At 33.2% G+C, this 14,636-nt stretch overlaps 1 protein-coding gene and 1 long non-coding RNA gene across 3 annotated transcripts in view; one reads left to right on the top strand and one right to left on the bottom strand.

Moving 5' to 3' along the window:
• The window catches only part of LOC126733713 (protein Wnt-1-like), a 127,752-nt gene that overhangs the window by 45,166 nt on the left and 67,950 nt on the right, over positions 1–14,636 (top strand). The window lies entirely within an intron of this gene.
• LOC126733715 (uncharacterized) lies at positions 10,404–11,301 on the bottom strand. 2 transcript variants are annotated; one of them, XR_007659837.1, is made up of 4 exons: positions 11,220–11,301; positions 11,124–11,170; positions 10,634–11,007; positions 10,404–10,572 (listed from the first exon to the last, which is right to left on the bottom strand). It is a non-coding gene; the product is annotated as an uncharacterized LOC126733715 (long non-coding RNA). The 2 variants fall into 2 exon arrangements; XR_007659838.1 differs by having other exon boundaries at positions 11,225–11,301.

The raw sequence follows: 14,636 nt of genomic DNA, 5'->3' as shown, positions 1-14,636 counted from the left end.
TTCAATTTGGTTTGTCATCTTTACATGCTTGGATTCGTTTTTTTGAGTGTTTGCTGCATCTATCTTATAAAATGGAATTTAAGGCAAGCGCGAGGCCAGGAAAACAAAGAAAAACTTGCAAATGCCAAAAAACGAATCCAAGACTTATTTTTTAAAGAAATGGGACTATTGGTTGACCGACCAAAACCTGGTTTTGGAAGTACTAATGACGGCAACACTGCTCGCCGTTTTTTTGAGAATGCTGCTAAAGCTTCGGAAATTACAGGCATTAATCAAGATTTGATATTTAGATTCAGAGTAATTTTAATAAAACAATTTCTAGTGGTTTTCATATTAAAATCGATAGTTTTAAGGATTACTGTCATGATACGGCCAGAAAATTTGTAGAATTGTATCCGTGGTACAAGATGCCAACTTCCGTGCATAAAATCTTAATGCACAGTTTTGATATAATATCATATTTTTTGGTTCCAATTGGGCAACTTGGCGAAGAAGCCCAGGAATCAAGAAATAAAGATATTAAAAGATTCAGAGAATTTCAAGCACGGAAGTTTTCAAGAAAACAAAACATGGAAGATATATTTTGTAATCTCTTAATATCTTCTGATCCTTTAATCTCCAATATGAAAAAATCATCTGCTAAAAAGCTTAAACAGTACCCTTTAGAAGTTTTCGCATTTTTTGATGAACCAACAATTTCTGCTGATGAAAGTGATAGTGAAGATATTGATTGATTTTAATTATTATTAAGATAGGTTAGGCTTTACTATTATTACAAAGTTATTGTTAAGTAAGCTCTGTATATACTTTACATACTTAAATATATTACTCTTAACATGTATTTTAATTGCTTATTTTTACACACAAAGCAAATGTTACTTATAAAATTAAATAGCACAAAAACAAACAAATCACAACTTTATTTAGTAATTTATAATAAGAAATTTTATTAAACTCAGGTACTTATATTATCAAAAGTCTCAACATTTTGAATTTTATTTCAAAAATTTTCCGTATTATGAATTTCAAACTCTTAACTGAAAAATTGTTGAAATAATAACATTCTGAAATTTTTTTAAGGAAATGCGTACTTACGCAGCGCCTATGTAATGCAATAAATGAACCCAGGGGGCGGGGGGGATTTAAAAAAATGTTTAAAATGAACGTGTTATCTTAGTTTTAACATTTTCTTATGATTAAATATGTTTGTGGTTCATATCAGCACTACTACTATTTATGGCCGGCTTTTTCTCTATTTTCGCCTGTGTGCGACGTGTAAATTATGAAAACATTATCCGAATTAGGGTAACAGTTACAAACGACATGACATTAGCGCGGCGGCGATTTTAAAAAATAAAACCGAATTCACGGTTTCCCCGTTTTCACTTATGTCTTAATTAACGGACTGATTTATAACCGAATTATACTGAACGTACGATAATCTGGCATAAATTCCCTCCTGAAAAAGTTGATTGCTCAATCGGGCCGATGATAAAAATGCCCGTTTATAAATTATTTATAATTAAGCGTTTGTTTATGTGTTATAATAATTATGGAAATTTCACGTATCGTATATAATTTCCGAATGAAGGCGCATATACGAGGTTGTGTATTAATTAATATACATATACATACTTTTACGTCAAACGTTAAACGATTTTTTTAGTACAGGTATACCTGGACTACAACTTCAAATTTAGTCCAAGTGTAGAGGTGAATTTGCCGAAATTATTAATTTTTTTATTATTAGATTATGGTCATAAAAGTAGTCCTCAGATATAGATTGAATTTTGCGTAATTTAGATTGAAATTGCGTGTTCAGATCAGAGTGTGTAAATCTAACTTTGTTCCATTAATGGAATCTTAATTTCAAGAAATTATTGTTTATCTTTTAGTACTGGAACAACTGGACTATAACTAAAGAAAGTAGTGCAAGGGCATAAATTTAATTTTTTGTTAAAAAATTGGAAAGTTGGTTTATAGGAACTATTACATTTTTACTAATACAAGTACACCTGCACTATAAGATTATAATCTGAGGAGATGAAAGTATTATTTTGGAACATCTGGACTACTTATAAGCAAACGTGTGTCAGTGTTCTCGTTACATAATTCAAGTGTCTAATTTTGCTTGTATTCTAAAGTCTAAAGTTTTTCTATTAAAAGATTTTTTTAGTACAGGCACACCTTGACTATGAGTTTATAGCCAAAGTATGTAAGTCTAATTTTATCCTGTTAATAATTTTTTTCCTACTGGACTATAGCTAAAGAAAGATGTAGTCCAAGGGAATAAGTCTAATTTTTTGTTAAAAAACTGAAAGTTTATAGACGTTATTAAATTTTTAGTAGTACAAGTACACCTGGATTATAGGATTATAGCCTGAGGATGAAAGTATTAAGTTTGCTCCATTAATGTGTTTTTTTCCCATTTTTGGCACGCCTGGACTTAAACAAAAGTGTATCAGTGTTTTCCTTAGATAGTGTCTAATTTTGCTTAATTATTGAAAGTTAAATTGATAAGTTCTAACGTCTAAGGTTTTTCTATTAAAAGATTTTTTTAGTATAGGCACACCTTGACTATGAGTTTATAGCCAAAGTATGTAAGTCTAATTTTATCCTGTTAATAATTTTTTTCCTACTGGACTATAGCTAAAGAGAGATGTAGTCCAAGGGAATAAGTCTAATTTTTTGTTAAAAAACTGAAAGTTTATAGACGTTATTAAATTTTTAGTAGTACAAGTACACCTGGATTATAGGATTATAGCCTGAGGATGAAAGTATTAAGTTTGCTCCATTAATGTGTTTTTTTCCCATTTTTGACACGCCTGGACTTAAACAAAAGTGTATCAGTGTTTTCCTTAGATAGTGTCTAATTTTGCTTGATTATTGAAACTTAAATTGATAGATTATTAATTTTTTAGTACCGGGACCCTTGGATTATAAGTTAAGTATGTATATCTAATGTTTTTTCGTTAAAGAATTTTTATAGTACAGGCACACCTGGACTATGACCTCAAATTAAGTCCCAAATTTAAAGGTGAATTCATGAAAATTATTAATTTTGTTATTACTGGCACACCTGGACTATGGCTGTGGGATGAATTATTACCACTTGAATTCTGGACATTTTTTTTTTGGATGTACTCGGTGTGTAATTCTAACTTTCCTCCATAAATAGATTTTCTTAATTAATGGCATACCTGTAGGTTCAAGTATTAAATTTATTTTAAAAAAAAATCAATTTTTTAGTACACGCCCACCTGGACTATGAGATTTTAATCAGAGGGTGTAAGTCTAATTTTGTCGTATTAATGAATTTTTTTTTACTACTGGTACGCCTGGACTATATCTAAAAAAAAATGTAGTCCAAAGTCATAAGTATAGTTTTTTGTAAATTATTGAAAGATTAGTTTATAGACATTATTAAATTTTTAGTAGTGCAAGTGCACGTTGACTATATGATTGTAGTCTGAGGATGAAAGTCCTACAATTGTTTATTACTGGATTGTTTTTTTCATTTTTGGCACGTCTGGACTATAAGCAAAGGTGTATCAGTGTTCTTCTTACATAATTGAAGTGTCTAATTTTGCTGAATCAATGAAAGTTGACTTGATAAATTTTAAGGTCTAAAGTTTCTCTATTAAAAGAATTTTTTAGTACAGGCACACCTTGACTATAAGATTATAGACAGAGTATGTAAGTCTAATTTTATCCTGTTGATAATTTTTTTCCTACTGGACTATAGCTAAAGAAAGATGTAGTCCAAGGGAATAAATCTAATTTTTTGTTGAAAAACTGAAAGTTTATAGACGTTATTAAATTTTTAGTAGTACAAGTACACCTGGATTATAGGATTATAGTCTGAGAATGAAAGTATTAAGTTTGCTCCATTAATGTGTTTTTTTCCCATTTTTGGCACGCCTGGACTTAAACAAAAGTGTATCAGTGTTCTCCTTAGATAGTGTCTAATTTTGCTTGATTATTGAAACTTAAATTGATAGATTATTAATTTTTTAGTACCGGGACCCTTGGATTATAAGTTAAGTATGTATATCTAATGTTTTTTCGTTAAAGAATTTTTATAGTACAGGCACACCTGGACTATGACCTCGAATTAAGTCCCAAATTTAAACGTGAATTCATGAAAATGATTAATTTTGTTATTACTGGCACACCTGGACTATGGCTGTGGGATGAATTATTACCACTTAAATTCTGGACATTTTTTTTTGGGTATACTCGGTGCGTAACTCCAACTTTCCTCCATAAATAGATTTTCTTAATTAATGGCATACCTGTAGGTTCAAGTATTAAATTTATTTAAAAAAAATACATTTTTTAGTACACGCCCACCTGGACTATGAGATTTTAATCAGAGGGTGTAAGTCTAATTTTGTCGTATTAATGAATTTTTTTACTACTGGTGCGCCTGGACTATATCTAAAAAAAATGTAGTCCAAAGTCATAAGTATAGTTTTTTTGTAAATTATTGAAAGATTAGTTTATAGACATTTTAAAATTTTTAGTAGTGCAAGTGCACCTTGACTATAAGATTGTAGTCTGAGGATGAAAGTCTTACAAATTGTTTATTACTGGATTGTTTTTTTCATTTTTGGCACGTCTGGACTATAAGCAAGGGCATTGTCTCAGTGTTGTCTAGTTTTGTGCAATTGAGGCAATTTAGTTGATAATAGAGTTTAACGTCCTGATATTATTTCAGAGAAAATGCCGACGTTTTGGCCCTTATTTAGACCATCTTCAGGGCTGGAAATGACACGTTACAGTTGACAATTAAATAATGAATTAAAAACCCTATAAAACCGACAATCTTATTTTCTTATTTATGACGTTATCCTAATTACCTTTTTTCCTGCTATGTACATAACACTATCCTTTGATGTATGTATACTTATTCGGGATTGAAATACATATTTTCTTCTCTTTTCTTAAATTAAAATCAAGATAAATATGATGTCAACATAACATAGTAGGAAAAAACCACAATTAGGGTAACATCATAAAGAAAATAAGAGTATGTGTGTTTTTATTTAATGATGATTTAATTCATTTATTTGTTTATGTAATTGCAACCTGTAACTTGTCATTTCTAGAGATGTCAGCATTTTTTCTGAAACAAAAAATCAATTTTGTTTTAAGTCCTAAACCTGCGGCACTTGCTCTCCCTTGATTGATAAACTATTAATTTTTTAGTACCTGGACGCCTGGACTATGAGATCAGTTTGTATGTCTAATATTTTTTCGTTAAGGGATGTTTTTAGTACAGGCACACCCGGACTACAACTACAAATTTAGTTCACATGTACAGGTACAGTTATTTTTGCACTATAACTTTAGATATGGTCGGTGTGTAATTCTATAAATGGATTTTTTTATTATTAATAGCATACCTATACTATTATTATAAGTTGTAGTCCAGGAGGTTTAATTATTAAATTTCCAGTACAGGCACACCTACTTGGACTATGAGATTATAGGCAAAGTATCTAAGTTTAATTTTGTCAGGACGTGTAGCTATACAAGAAGAAAAAAAAGGCAAATGCACAAAGGACGGTAAAACATGTTGCCTCGTTAATTTCGTTAATTAGTGTGTGTGTGTGTGTGTGTGTGTTTTCCCGAGGAAGGGCCTTTTTTTTAGTCCCCGCTGGAGGGCCATTCAGAACTTGCGAATTGCCCCAGTCACTCGGCAACTTTTTAATTGGCTCACTAATCTATTCTATCTATTATGAATGAAGTGGGTTTTTTTGCCTCGTCACGTATACCTATATACGTACCTACACGATGATGCGTCATTATGACGAGAACGAACTTTTTATTTTCACGTGATTTATTTAAAACGAATTGACAATTGCAACTGTCAAACGTCAGCCATATTGACACGTCACGCCCACTTACAAAAACCGAGATTTAAGATGATTTTTTTAATTAATACTTGCCCGGGCACACTCTAATTGCACGGTGTTTGATTATAGGGAGAAATGTTGTTTGATCGCGGCAATAATTCCTGTTAAAATCCCGCCGAGTCGGCCATAATTTCCCGTGATTAGGGGGCAATTATACGTCGTCGGGCGAGCGTAAAACGCAAATATTGAATCCGAAGAGTGGATTTATCGAGTGCCGCCTTAATAGCTCCGTTATTTGTATTGGATGCTTCGCTTTAACCGTTAACAAGCTCACTTTCGGTTGTCTGTTTCGAGGGAAGGGGGTTCTTGTTTAAATAACCCTTGTGAGCCTATAAATTAACATTCGATACCCCCTTTGCCTCGTTAAATCCGTTGATTTTCACACGTCATCAAATATCTAGGCCAATCCATATATCAATTTTGACATTCATGACTGATGGCGAGCCTTGATCAACGAAAGTGAGAGGACCAATCGCTATAATTAACTTAAAAACACTTTTGGAATTTATTTGCTAAATTATACGCTGTCTGTAATAAACGGCTTTTTCGAAATAGGACTGTCGCTAATCAAACTAATGGTCGGTCAAGAAACATAACCTCTCTCACAGGGATTACTTAACTGTCACTTGTCAATTGATTAGATGTTTGGTTTTGATATTTCAGATCACGAACTTAATAAATATACCTGGACTGCCAATTCAATAAAAAGCAAATGACCACTACTAATAAATCCTAATACCTAGAAAATGGTTTTCATTTAAATGTTTGCTTGTATTTACTAAACAAATTCAGTTAAAAACACTTATTTTCTTACTATTACGGCTTTTACTTTCCTTCTATGTGCAGTGTTTCTATATTAATAGGTGCAACCATCTATAAAAATCAAAATATAGATGATTTTATTAGGGTTTGTAGATACGAGGGATGTCTTTTAAGTTTTGCATATAGAAACATAGAGGGCGTCACTAATCAAATGTCATTAGTCAAACTTAACCTCAAACTTTACTTTTCTTAAATTCAAAACGTCAGTGCGATACATATAGTTTTACAGCTACAGTGAATTTTTAAAGGTAGCAAATTGCGCATACCATGGAATTAAACAGAGAACATTTTCGGGCCATCATTTTTTACAATTTTCGAAGGCAATTATCTCAACAAGAATGCTGTGCTGAGTTGATTTCTGTTTTCGGTAATGAAGCACCACATCAGTCGACAGTTTCTCGTTGGTATGCAGAATTCAAGCGTGGACGGGTTAGTCTTAGCGACGATCCAAGGTCAGGTGCACCAAAAACGGCTGTCACCCAAGAAAACATCGATGCTGTGCGTATGCTTATCACGGAAGATCGACATGTGACATATCGTGAGATTGAGGCTTCATTGGCGATTTCAAAGACCTCAATTCAAAAAATTTTGCATGAAGAATTACGGGTAAGAAAATTAGTTTCCCGCTGGATACCGCATCTGTTAACTGAAGAACAGAAAGAAGCTAGGGTGATGTGGTGAAACAACTCTAGACCGCTTTGAGGCAGGAAACTCTAAAAATGTGTACAGCATTGTCAGTGGTGATGAATCATGGATTTACTCATATGAACCTGAAAATAAACGTCAGTCGTCTGTATGGGTATTTCAAGATGAAGAAAAGCCAACAAAAGTCATTCGTTCTCGAAGTGTATCCAAAAAGATGGTTGCAACATTTGTCTCAAAAGCAGGTCATGTTGCAACAATTCCTCTGGAGAATCAACGAACTGTTACTGCCGATTGGTACATTATCATTTGTTTGCCGAAAGTCATCGCTGAGCTTCGAAAAGCGAACCCACAACGACGAATCATCCTCCACCAAGACAATGCAAGTTCGCACACAGCCCGGAAAACTATTGAATTTTTAACTTATCAAAACGTCAAATTATTGGATCATCCTCCGTACAGTCCCGACCTAAGTCCCAACGATTTCTATACTTTTCCAAAAATCAAGAATGAACTGCGTGGTCAGAGGTTTCAGACGCCAGAGGAAGCAGTTAACGCCTTTAAAAATGCAATTTTGACAGTACCCACAAACGAGTGGAATAACAGCTTTGACAACTGGTTTGAGCGCATGCAAAAGTGCATTAAATTTCGTGGAGAATACTTTGAAAAACAATAAAGTCGTTAAAAGTTATTTTTTGTTTTATTCCAGCTGCATATGCAAAACTTAAAAGACAACCCTCGTAGCAAATGTTTATATAGTAAAAATAAACAACTCTATTTATTATTCTATCTTAAACAACACAGACAGACAATTCAAAATAATTCGGTTTTGAGAAACAGTGAACCAAATACGTTTAAATAAGGATTGTGATACATTATCCACGTATTAAATAAGGGTTCTCGGTTTCTCTAAGGCCGTTGGGCTCTGGTAACCCCCGGTGGGGCATGATGGGTCCATCAGGAGACCTATATGCACAACTGCCTTGGCAGCCCACTGTTTCGTCAATTCAAGGAGGAAGCTACATCACCTGTTGCAGACGATACGCCAAAAACTAGGCAATCCGCTATACTCACAATTGAGAATGTTATTTAAAATTAGTCATATCGAGTGATCGTGTCGAGTCGTGATTTTAGAATCCCAATGATGGTTTAAAAACAATGACAATGAAAAACATCAATTTAGTTCGTGACAGGTCACACGTCAAACGTCAGGGTCGTCAACTTCATTACCGTTATTAATTATATTTTTTGTTGGCAACACTGAAAATGTTCAGAGTGAGCAACATCAAAAGGTCACAACCACTATAAAAATGGCGGCCACCAGGCAGTGGTCATTTTTGGGTATCGTGGCCATATGCATTAGCAGTCCAGGTATATTAGACAGTTTTCGAAGATGCATTTATGTTTTGACGCTTAACATAGGCGTAAACGTTATCTTAGCCGCTGTTTGACAGTTCCCCAAAAAGTGTTTTCGAAATAGGAGACACGTTTACCGCTAACCTAACGATAGCAAAAAACTTTATTCCGAATAAATTCATTTTCATTGTTTTCTTTGTGATTATTAGTCCTTACATTTTCTAACCTCACTTTTATTGGATATTAAACAAACTGTAGATATTTTAATAATATTTGGTCTACAATATTATATCTAATTTAATTAGGTAGACTTAAAAATTGGAAAGTACCTAAAGTTAGTCCACCATATGATTGAGGATTTTGCAGCTCTCGAATCAGACCACAATTTATTGTATATGATGTTTCATTTTGATGGATCAAAAAGGGATTTTTTGCTAGGATGTCCACTAGAAGTATTTGGTTATCTTCATGATTAAATCTGATGCTACTTCTGTTGAATTTTGTCAAGACACTGAAATTTAGGTTAGGGTTGGTTTTTACTGTTTCAGACAAAAGGAGACTAAATAAACTTGCATTATTAATTATTATTATTGTTTGACACTAATCTGAACAACATTAATGCGCATGCGTTTCGCTGTTTATGGGTATATATATCTATCGTCCGTAAGATAGCGGAGGGTGTCAGTAGGGAAAACGATAAATGACACTTTAAATGTCATACATGTCAACCAGTGATACTTTTTAATGGTTTCGAAAACTTTCTATTTATTAAGTTCGTGTTTCAGAGAGTAAGGGTGTCCTAAGCTGTCACTTGTCAAAAGGCTTTTCTCCGAAGATATACCTGTATTTTTTTTGTATGAAAAAAATTGCTATCGCCATACACAGCCATAAACCATTTTCACATTAATGACAGTAAAATTTAGATGGCCAAAGTGAGAGGACCGATTACTCACTATTAAAACTGATGGGCATCCAGGCAGCATCACGCACCATAAGTAAATCCGAGACAGTTTATGGACAGCATATTGAACCGTCAAGAACTTAATAAATATTCCTGGACTGCTAATGCACATGGCACACATAATAAAAAATAACCGCTGCCTGGTGACCGCCATTTTTATAGTGGTTGTGTCCTTTTGATGTTGGACACTCTGAATATTTTCAGTGTTGCCAACAAAAGATATATTAAATAAAGGTAATGACGTCACCGTATAAGGCGCTTTAAGCGTCTCCTGAGGTCTCTAAGAAACTTTACATATCAGAAGGGAAGCTATACAAACAATTTAAGAAGCATTTCATTTTTTAGTATTGGTTTATTTAATTTCAAAGTGAAAAATTTTAATGAAGACCATCATTTCCATGGTATTAGGATTCGTAGGATTTAAATTTATGACAACAATGAAACACATAATTTGCATGAATCTATCCGAAGTTAATTGAAACTTTGTCTTACTTTAAGTGAGGATTGCTTTCTTTTGTAAACTTTAAGGAAATTCTTAACTAAATATAACTGTCTATTTTGTTTTTGTAATATTTGCATAACCAGTGCTGCCAATAGTCCGATCTGCTTCTCTGCTGTTCTTGGGTCTTAATTCCGTCAAAATCCGCTAACCAGTTTACAATCAAACACGCATATTAATTTATGATCTATATGTACCTACGTTACATAACAAAAATAGGTAATTTCAAACATCATAGTTAGTGGTAATTATATTTGAAATGAGTTACAGAGTACAGTTTTTCTCCATCATGATCTCGACTGCCTGGAAGAGACTATTGATTTTACTCTTAAAGGCAATTTATGATTTTTATTCCATATGACCATATGTACCTGAAAGAAAATGTTGATAAGAATTATTGATTTTTTTTATTCCGACAACATGTTATCCTACATTTCTTCTTATTCTTCTTCTTCTATAAGCACATGAAAAATATTAATGATTTTTTTATAGGCAGTCGAATTGGTACCATAGACTTCAGCTCTTCTTGTCTTTTCCCTCAGGACCTCAACTGCCTGGAAGAAATTATTAATTTTTCTTTTACAGATAGATCATTTATGTCCAATATCCCACTTCTTCTTTTTCCTTCTCTTTTTTAAGTGCTTAGAAGAAATTAACGAATTTCTTCACAGTTCTTCTTGTCTTTCTCCTTTATAACCTCAAATGCCTGACAGAAATGATTGACGTTTCTTTTACAGACAGTTCATTAATTTAAACTGATGCATGTCGTCTTCTTCTCCTTTCTCTTGTTCTTCTTCTTTTCATTCCTAAAAGAAATTATTGATTCTTTTACAAGCAGTTTTCAATTTTTCTTCTTCTCCTTCTTTTTCTTTTTTAAGTGCCTAGAAGAAATTAAAGATTTTTTTACAGGCAGGTAACTTACTTCAGTCCACAGTTCTTCTTTCCTTTCTCCTACATAACCTCAACTGTCTGGAAGAAATTATTGATGTTTCTTTTTAAGACAGTTCATTAATTTTACCTTACATGTTCTTCTTTAAGCAATCAATTGAGTTACTACAGGCACTCAGAGAATTCTTCTTGTCTTTTTCCCTTCATGACCTCAACTGCCTGGACGCAACTAATAATTTTCTTTTACACGCAGTTCATTTCTTTTGTCCGTCTTTTGTTCTTCTTCGTTTTTTTTTAATTATGCCAACTGTCTGGAAGAAATTAATCTTTTTCTCCTTTTTTATGACTATTTAACAAATAAGGCATAAGTTAAGTACATCTAAGTACAGCAAACGCATATAGGTACTAATGATTTTGTCTCATTCCCTACTAACTTTATTGATCGAAATTAAATCTTTCCATTAGTTAAACACAAATTACTCTCCTTATCTGGGATTCCCCAATTATGATGACGCGGTTACGTTATTTGATAAACCGCTAAATGATGAAGTTATGCCGCTAAAAAATCCACTGTCCGCTACAACTAATTTTAAATCCGCTGTATTGGCAACACTGAACATAACCTACCAAAAACTTTAATTGTTTTGTTTCCCTACAATTGGCACCACTGAAATTTGTCAGAGTGACCAACATTGTTCCGTACATTTAATAATATAGTTAAAATTTAAAAAAAAAAAAAAAACAAAAATAATAATTTTTAAAATATGTCAATTATATTCATAAAATTATTTAAATGCCGCCCTGTGCCTTCAGAGTGTGTACCGCTGCACAAGCCGCTGCTGTTAGTAGTGTGTTACAGAGGCTGTAAGAGAGAGTTTATATTGTTTCGCCGTTTTCAAATTGCAACTGTGCATAATAAACGCAAGTTATTAAATAAAGTCTCTAGTCTCTGATTCAGCACCCATAGAACCATACCATTACGGTTCATTTGGTCCTTCGAGATGAATATTGAACTTATCAGTGTTTAATAATAAATTATCAACGAAGCCTTCCAGCGTGCCGGCATCCATTAGGCCATGAAATAGGCTCGTGTCAAGGAGTCCCGTTCTTGCTCATCGATCGGTCGTCGCCGTCGCCCCCGCTGTCGCGTAGCTGTTTGGCGATAGGAAAGGACGAAGTACGGAGCAGAGTCGAGGGCGACGAGGCTAGATTAAAAAATCCATATTATGACCGGGAAGTACGGCGTTTATTATTGACGGATAGCCGATTGCCCTTGAATTGATGGTAGTGATATTGGATTACTGGAAAACTCATACATCAGGTCGTATAGAGTAGATAGTAGAGTTTTAGTTGAGTTGTTTGGTATTTTTTACAACATATTTTTTGTTGCTTTATTTCTATAAAATTACAATGGCAGCTGAAGCCGAATTAAAATCATTAAGAAGAAAACGGGCTAACTTAAAGGGTCAGCTAACTCGTTTTGAAAATTTTATTGCTAATTTTGTGGGCGATTATGTTCAGTTAAGAAGTCGTATTGAGCAGACACAAAAGTTGTGGCATGAATTTGATGAAGTTCAAATACAGTTAGAGTTATTGCTTGATAATGATGGAGATAATGAATCTCATGAATTAGAGAGGACTGCATTTGAGGATGCGTATTTTAAGGTCATTGCGAATGCCACTAGATTATTAGAGGCTAACCTTGCAAATCATAATGCAGCCGTCTCTGTTCAGAATATCAATCCACCTCATACTGTGCCAATTCCTAGTGTAAAATTTCCAAAAATTGATTTACCCATATTTAGTGGCCATTTTGATGAGTTTTTAACTTTTTATGATTCATTTAATGTGTTAATTAATGACAATCCTGCCTTGCAAGATGTGGAACGTTTCCATTATTTGCGTAGCTCTTTAAAGGGTGAAGCTGCCCAAGTCATATCTTGTTTAGAAACCACCGCTTCAAATTATCAAGTAGCGTGGAAACTAATTAAAGATAGGTACGATAACAAAAGGTTGATTATTCATAACCATGTTAAGGCCTTATTTGAGCTAAACTCTTTAAATAAAGAATCTCATTTTAATCTAAGACAATTGTTAGATAATTTTAATAAACATATTAGGGCATTGGAGACTTTAAAGGAACCTGTCAATCACTGGGATACCCTTTTAATTTATTTGATATCCTCAAAATTGGATAATAATACTAGAAGGGAATGGGAATTATATGCAGAACCTTTAACAACTCCAAAGACTCAAGATCTTACTGACTTTCTTAATAAAAGATGTCACTTATTAGAAACTATTAACTTTAAAAAACATGATCATAGACCTTCAACTGTACACTATGATACTAAAGAAAGGTTTTTTAAAAAAGAAAATAAAAGTAATTCACAAAATTATTTTGTGATTAATACATGCGTTATTTGTAAAAAATCTCATAAACTTACAACTTGTGATGATTTTTTAAAGTTGTCTCCTAAATCTCGTTACTTTGAGGCTAAAAGGCATAAACTTTGTACAAATTGTCTTAATGCAAGTCATTCTAATCAAGCGTGTCCATCAGGAACAATGAATTGTAATGTTTGCAATAAAAGACATCATTTGTTATTACATTTTGAAGGTGATGTGTCTAGGGGTCAAGTTGAGCAGCAAGCTAATGATACTCGTACTTCTATTGTCACACCTGTCACTCTTCACACAGCATATTTTGAGAATCAAGTTTTATTATCTACAGCTATTGTTTTTATATCGGATCTGTATGGGAAACAACATAAATGTAGGATTCTTCTTGATTCTGGTTCCCAGAGTAACTTTATTACTAAGGAGCTTGCTGAACTATTAAAACTAAAAATGCAAAAAATTAATATGCCTGTATCTGGACTTGGTCAAACAATAAGTAATGTTTCATACAAGGTTAGTGCTACCATAAAGTCTGTTTATAATGATTTTAAATCAGATATTGGATTTCTGGTTATTGATCGAATAACAGACAGCTTACCGTTAAACCATATAAATCTTTCACAAATAAGTGTTCCGATTAATATTAACTTGGCCGATCCTTCATATAATGTTCCTTCTAAGATTGATGCTTTGCTAGGGGCTTCCATTTTTTGGGATCTAATCTGTATAGGTCAATTTAAATTGCCACATTCCGAAGTAATTGCCCAGAAAACCAAATTGGGATGGATTTTGTCAGGTTCTATTGTCACAAATTATTCTCAAGATAACTCGAATAGGACACTGTGCCACTTTAGTTCAAATACTGATATTAAAAATCAGCTTGAGAATTTTTGGCGTGTTGAAAATTATGAACCGAGGCAAGAGTGGTCATTAGAACAAAAAGCCTGTGAAGAAATTTTTATGTCTTCACATTCACGGGAAAGTGATGGCAGATTTTCTGTACAACTTCCTTTAAAAAATGACTTATTCAAATTGGGCAATTCTAGACAGTTGGCTCTTAAGAGATTTCTTTCTATTGAAAAGAAATTGCAACGTAATTCCGAATTGAAAAAAGAATATGTTCAATTCATGGATGAATATGAATCCT

This window comes from Anthonomus grandis, chromosome 3, assembly GCF_022605725.1.
Source record: "Anthonomus grandis grandis chromosome 3, icAntGran1.3, whole genome shotgun sequence".
Lineage (NCBI taxonomy): Eukaryota > Metazoa > Arthropoda > Insecta > Coleoptera > Curculionidae > Anthonomus > Anthonomus grandis.
The sequence above is the reverse complement of the archived record's forward strand: the minus strand, read 5'-3'. Positions and strand labels throughout refer to the sequence as shown.